The 6221-nt window shown below is 45.3% G+C and overlaps 1 pseudogene; it reads right to left on the reverse strand.

Annotated features, from left to right (window-relative positions):
• Positions 1 to 1406: 1406 nt before the first annotated feature.
• Positions 1407 to 5852, reverse strand: LOC100987811 (eukaryotic translation initiation factor 2 subunit 3-like; annotated as a pseudogene).
• Between the last annotated feature and the right edge of the window lie 369 nt (positions 5853 to 6221).

The raw sequence follows: 6221 nt of genomic DNA on the forward strand, positions 1-6221 counted from the left end.
CCACACCTCCAGCTTGGCCATGCCAAACCTATATTTAGGATTGCTTGGCAGAGGGCAAGTCCTTCATACCCCACCATTATCAGTGGGTTCAGTGACCCAGACTTACCCTTCCTCTTTCTTCCTAGCCAACCCTATTTTGCCCAGGTCCCTCACCATTCCTGCAGGCTCCCAGAAACCTCTAGAAACTGGGATTCCTGCAGTGGCCTCCTGCGCGGGCAATGTGACCCCCCCATCCACGGTCCTTAGATTCGTGGACATTTACAGCCAGTCTGATTTTCCTGTGACGCGCTGCTCTCCTGCTACTTAAGAATATATTCCCATTCATTGTTCTCTCCTTTCTGATTCTTTCTCACAAGTCTTTTTCTTTATTTTTTTATTTGTTTATTTTTTATTTTTTATTTTATTTTATTTTTTTTGAGACAGAGTCTCTCTCTGTCACTCAGGCTGGAGTGCAGTGGCGTTATCTCGGCTCACTGCAACTTCCGCCTCCCGGATTCAAGCAATTCTCCTGCCTCAGCCTCAAGAATAGCTGGGACTATAGGCGCACGCCACCACGCCCGGCTAATTTTTGTATTTTTAGTAGAGACCAACATTTCACCATGTTGGTCAGGCTGGCCTCAAACTCCTGATCTCGTGATCCACCCATCTCGGCCTCCCAAAGTGCTAGGATTACAGGCGTGAGCCACCGCGCCCGGCCTATTTATTTGTTTATTTATTTATTTATTGAAATGGAGTCTCGCTCTGGAGTGCAGTGGTGAGATCTTGACTCACTGCAACCTCCGTCTCTCAGGTTCAAGTGATTCTCCTGCCTTAGCCTCCCAAGTAGCTGGGATTATAGGTGTGTGCCACCATGCCCAGCTAATTTTTGTATTTTTAGTAGAGACGGGGTTTCACCATGTTGGCCAGGCTGGTCTTGAACTTTTGACCTCTGGTGATCCACCCGCCTTGGCCTCCCAATGTGCTGGGATTACAGGTGTGAGCCACCGCGCCCAGCTTTGATTTTTGTATTTTTAGTAGAGACGGGGTTTCACCATATTGGCCAGGCTGGTCTCGAACTCCTGACCTCTAGTGATCTGCTCGCCTCACCCTACCAAAGTGCTGGGATTACAAGCAGAGCCACTGAGCTCAAGTCCTTTTCTTCTCTTCTAGCTGTATCAAAGTCCTCAGAGGCAGGCACGAATCCTGTCCTGGGTCCCTCTGGATCCCCCATGGTGCCTTACACATGGTTGGATACAGATATGTAGCAGCAGGAGTTCAATTGATACCTAATCGATTCGCTGGTTTTTCCTGATTTCTGAGTAATTCAGTTATACCAAAAGAAATCCTCATGCTTCCCTTATGTTGACATTAGATGAGAATAAAAGGACAGGATTGGGACCCTAGGCTATTTAGGGTTCCTCCTCGGATGTGCCCTGAGGGCAGAGGCAACAGCCTTTATGTTCACCCAGGAAGCTCTCTGAACCCGAGGTACTCAAGGCTCATTCTGGGTGTCCTGTATTTTAATGTTTCCCAAAGAAAGGGTTCTAAAAAGGATGACATTGCTTTTGGAATATACATTTATTTCTGCAAATGTTCCAAAACTCCAGCCTGGTTTAAAGCATACTCCCTTGTTGTATTCCTACTTCCCAGCCCAAGACACGCATTTTTGATATCATAGCAAACAGTGATAGATTCTATTTCTAGTTGCTTTAAAAACAAGTCTCATGGCCGAGTCACTGTTCAAACAAGGAAGGGCGGGGTGAATAAGTTTCCTTATGTCATCTTGAGTAAGGTCATCGTCGCTAAATGTCTCACAGCCCCCAATCCCATATATTTAATTCCCTCTCTTGATATTTCATCATTTAAGCCCCTGAAGGAGAGAATGATGTAACGCCCAACACACGCCAGTCGCCTTTTGGAGAAGCAGCACCAAGCATGGGCAGAATGCTGTAGCCAAGTTTGCTTAGGCAAATATTCAGGTATCTGTTGTCGTTCGAGTTTCCATCTGAGATGCAGGTTCCTAAACAGGTTTCATGGAGGTTTGGATCTCTCTCTTCCATCTATTTGAAGTTTTGAACTTAAAAGCACTCTTCGAGCCCACACAAGATGTATGTGCTAGAGCCTCTCTGTCATCAGGGGATAGGTACCAAAGCATTTATATCCTCCCAGAACCACAGTAATATTATCCAGGACCACTCACTGTGAGCAGACTTAAAAAAACTATAATGTAAACTTCCTGTTGTGATTTTAACCAGTTTCCTCTTGTCTGATTCTCAGGGGAGATGGTAAACAGTTCATCTGAGCTTTCTGAACAATGGTTTAGCCTCTCTATAGGAACGTAACATGGCCGACCCTTCTATAGGCCATCTGCGTTGAGTTGTTTGTCCAGGTGCAATGCATTTTTCTTGTTAATTCACAAGTTCTTCTCTAGTCCCTTTCGAAATCAGGACATCTACTGGCAACTCACGGATCCAGGGGAGAGAAAAGTGTCTTGGTCCTAGAGGGGTGTTCAAACTATGATTTATGATCAGCTTTGCCTTTCCCATCAATCACTGTGCAAACTTGGGAATGTGAGCAAGGAGGGAAGTATATCACTACAGACAGCTTTCCAGTACGGTGAGATTTTTGAGTTAAAATATAAACTAAGAACAGCGACATCATGTTACGTACCATAGATAGTCAACATTAACTTTATTTTTCAGTTTATTTATTTATTTATTTTATTTTTTCAAGACAGATCTCACTCTGTCACCCAGGCTGGAGTGCAGTGGCACGATCTCAGCTCACTGCAACCTCCACCTCCCAGGTTCAAGTGATTCTCCTGCCTCAGCCTTCTGAGCACCTGGGACCACAGGCACACACAACCACGCCTGGCTAATTTTTGTATTTTTAGTAGAGATGGAGTTTCACCATGTTGGCCAGGATGGTCTCAAACTCCTGACCTCAGGCGATCCGCCCACCTCAGCCTCCCAAAGTGTTGCGATTACAGGGGTGAGCCACCTTGCCCAGCCTCCAGATTTTTTTTTTTTTTTTTAATAAGAAGAAAAACTTTATTTCAAACAGGCTCACTGGTGTTTATGCTACAGCAAAGGCTGGTTGTAACAGGCAGTTTCATCACAAACCTGCACTGATCGACAAATCTGAAACTATTTAGCAATGATCAATTTCTGCTCAAGTGTAGATTAAATCTACCAGTATGTCAACTTTGACATTTATTATGGACCTTACTATTTACTAGTAGAGGTTCATTTTTTTTTTTTTTTTTTTTGAGACAGTCTTACACTGTTGCCCAGGCTGGAGTGCAATGGCACCATCTCAGCTCATTGCAACTTCTGCCTCCCAGGTTCAAGTGATTCTCCTGCCTCAGCCTCCCTAATAGCTGGGATTACAGGCGCCACCATGCCTGGCTAAGTTTTGTATTTTTAATAAAGACGGGGGTTTCACCATGTTGGTCAGGCTGGTCTCGAACTCCTGACCTCAGGTGATCCACTCGCCTCGGCCTCCCAAAGTGCTGGGATTACAGGCGTGAGCCACCGCACCCAGCAGAGGTTAAATTTTTATCACAAAAAATGAGAATAACCTAACAGTTTCTACTAAGGTAATGAGCTGTGAAATTGATTCCCCATTATTGCTTTGAAAATATACCCCTAGGTTGCTAAGAAAAATTCTAACGTCAACCCAATATATTATTTAACTGACCATCAGCTTGATGGTCAGTCCCCTTCTAGCTGACTTGAACCAATGAAACGCCCGTGTTTCTCAACCCTTTGGCTAAAAGCAATATTTTCTTCTACTTCTGTGTACACAGAATTAGTGAGAACTATTTTACCCACATCAGCCTTGACTGCACTAACGCTTTCCTCTGTGGATAGAGATCCTATGTTCCGCGTGAGCACTTAGTTCTCAGACAGCTGCTGCCTTTTTGTCTCTCCTTTTTTTTATTTTTCTTTTGTTGAGACAGAGTCTTGCTCTTGTCGCCCAGACTGGAGTGCAGGGGCACGATCTCGGCTCACTGCCTCCGCCTCCCGGGTTCAAACGATTCTCCTGCCTCAGCCTCTCGAGTATCTGGGATTACAGGCGCCCGCCACCCACGCGCGGCTGATTTTTGTATTTTTAGTAGAGACGGGGGTTTCACCATCTTGGCCAGGCTGGTCTCTAACTCCTGATCTTATGATCCATCCGCCTCGGCCTCCCAAAATGCTGGGATTACAGGCGTGAGCCACGCGCCCGGCCTCGTCTCTCCTTCTGTGCATACACCTAGAAGCCGTCCAAGTAGAAAATAGGTAATTTCCAGTTCTATGAATATATTAGTCCATTCTTGCACAGCTATAAAGAAATACCTGGCCTGGCGCAGTGGCTCATGCCTGTAATCCGAGAACTTTGGGAGGCTGAGGCTGGAGGATCACCTAAGGTCAATTCGAGACCAGCCTGGCCAACATGGTGAAACCCTGTCTCTTTAAAAAATACACAAATTAACCAGGCATGGTGGCACACGCCTGTAGTCCCAGCTACTTGGGAGACGGAGGCATGAGAATCGCTTGAACTCGGGCAGCGGAGGTTGCAGTGCGCCAAGATCACGCTACTGCACTCCAGCCTGGGGGATAGAGCGAGACTCTGTCTCCAAAAAAAAAAAAAGAAAGAAAGAAAGAAAGAAAAAGAAAAGAGAAATACCTGAGACTGGGTAATTTATAGAGAAAAGGAGTTTAACTGGCTCACGGTTCTGTGGCCTCAGGAAACTTACAATCATGGTGGAAGGCGAAGAGGGAGCAGGCATGTCACATGGCTGGAGCAAGGGCAAGAAGGAGAGTGGGGAGGTGCCACACACTTTTAAACAACCAGATCTCGTGAGAACTCTATCACAAGAACAGCACCAAACGGGGAAATCAGCAGGAAATCCGCCCCCAGGATCCAGTCACCTCCATCAGGCCCCACCTCCAACATCGGGGATTGCAATTGAACCTGAGATTTCATGGGGACAGAGACCCAAACCGTATCAGTGAAGATCTCAGGTAAAACTCCAACTGCACCAAGCACCTGCCCCACCATCATGTCAGGTTAGCACAATGTTGGGTCAATTTTTGTTCCAACTACCATAGGACTCCCTGGAGGTGCATGCTGAAGGTCACTGTGTTCTGCAAAAAGTGAAACAATTTTGGAAAAGATTGGTTCACACATGAGTTTTCCTTCACTACCTTCGGAACAATACCAGGTCTGACTTTAATCTCCTCCCCAATTTTAATACCCATTTTCAAATACTATCACCAGCTAGACCCTCTTTTTAAAAAATATATTTATTTATTTATTTATTTTCAAGATAAGATCTTGCTCTGTCACCCAGGCTAGAGTTCAGTGGGGTGATCACAGCTCACTATAGCCTGAACCTCTTGGGCTCAGGTAATCCTCCCACCTCAGCCTCCCAGGGAGCTGGAACTACAGGGGCACTCCATCACGCCCAGCTAATTTTTGTACTTTTTTGTAGAAACAGGGTTCTGCCATGTTGCCCAGATTGGTTTCGAACTCCTGAACTCAAGCAATCTGCTAGCCTTGGCCTCCCAAAGTGCTGGGATTACAGATGTGAGCCACCGTGCCCAGCTGGCTACACCCATCTTTGGATCATCAACCTCATAGCAAGTTTGTTGACATCGAAGGACCCAATGATAATAAATTGGGGTTCCAAAGTATTATCTTGGAGGGACTGAATTTTTTTTTTTTACTGCCTATGCACAGATAACTTCAATACTGTATTTTTTGCTGAGCAGAAATGGAAACAGTTTCAATAGGAAGTCCTTCTGCTGCTGTACCTTGTGCAAAAATGCAAGGACCTATTCATACTGTTCTTTAGCCTGGCTGACTCTTACTGAATCTATTTTATTTTGTATCCTAGCATTAAAAAAAAGATAAACATTTAATGTGATGGAGATCCCAGTTACTCTAATTTATTATATGAATGTATCAAATTATCACATATACCACAAAAATATGTACAACTGTTATATATCAATAAAAAATAAGATAAGAGCCACGCATAGTGGCTCACACCTGTAATCCCAGCACTTTGGGAGGCTGAGGTGGGAGGATGGCTTGAGCCCAGGAGTTTGAGACCAGCCTGGGCAACATGGTAAAACTCCGTCTCTACCAAAAAAAAATAGCTGGGCATGGTGGCCTGCACCTGTAGTCCTCGCAACCCCAGAGGCTGAGGTGGGAGGATTGTTTTAGCCCAGGGAGGTCGAGGCTGCAGTGAG

The sequence above is a fragment of the Pan paniscus genome, chromosome 1 (genome assembly GCF_029289425.2).
Source record: "Pan paniscus chromosome 1, NHGRI_mPanPan1-v2.0_pri, whole genome shotgun sequence".
Taxonomy (NCBI): domain Eukaryota; kingdom Metazoa; phylum Chordata; class Mammalia; order Primates; family Hominidae; genus Pan; species Pan paniscus.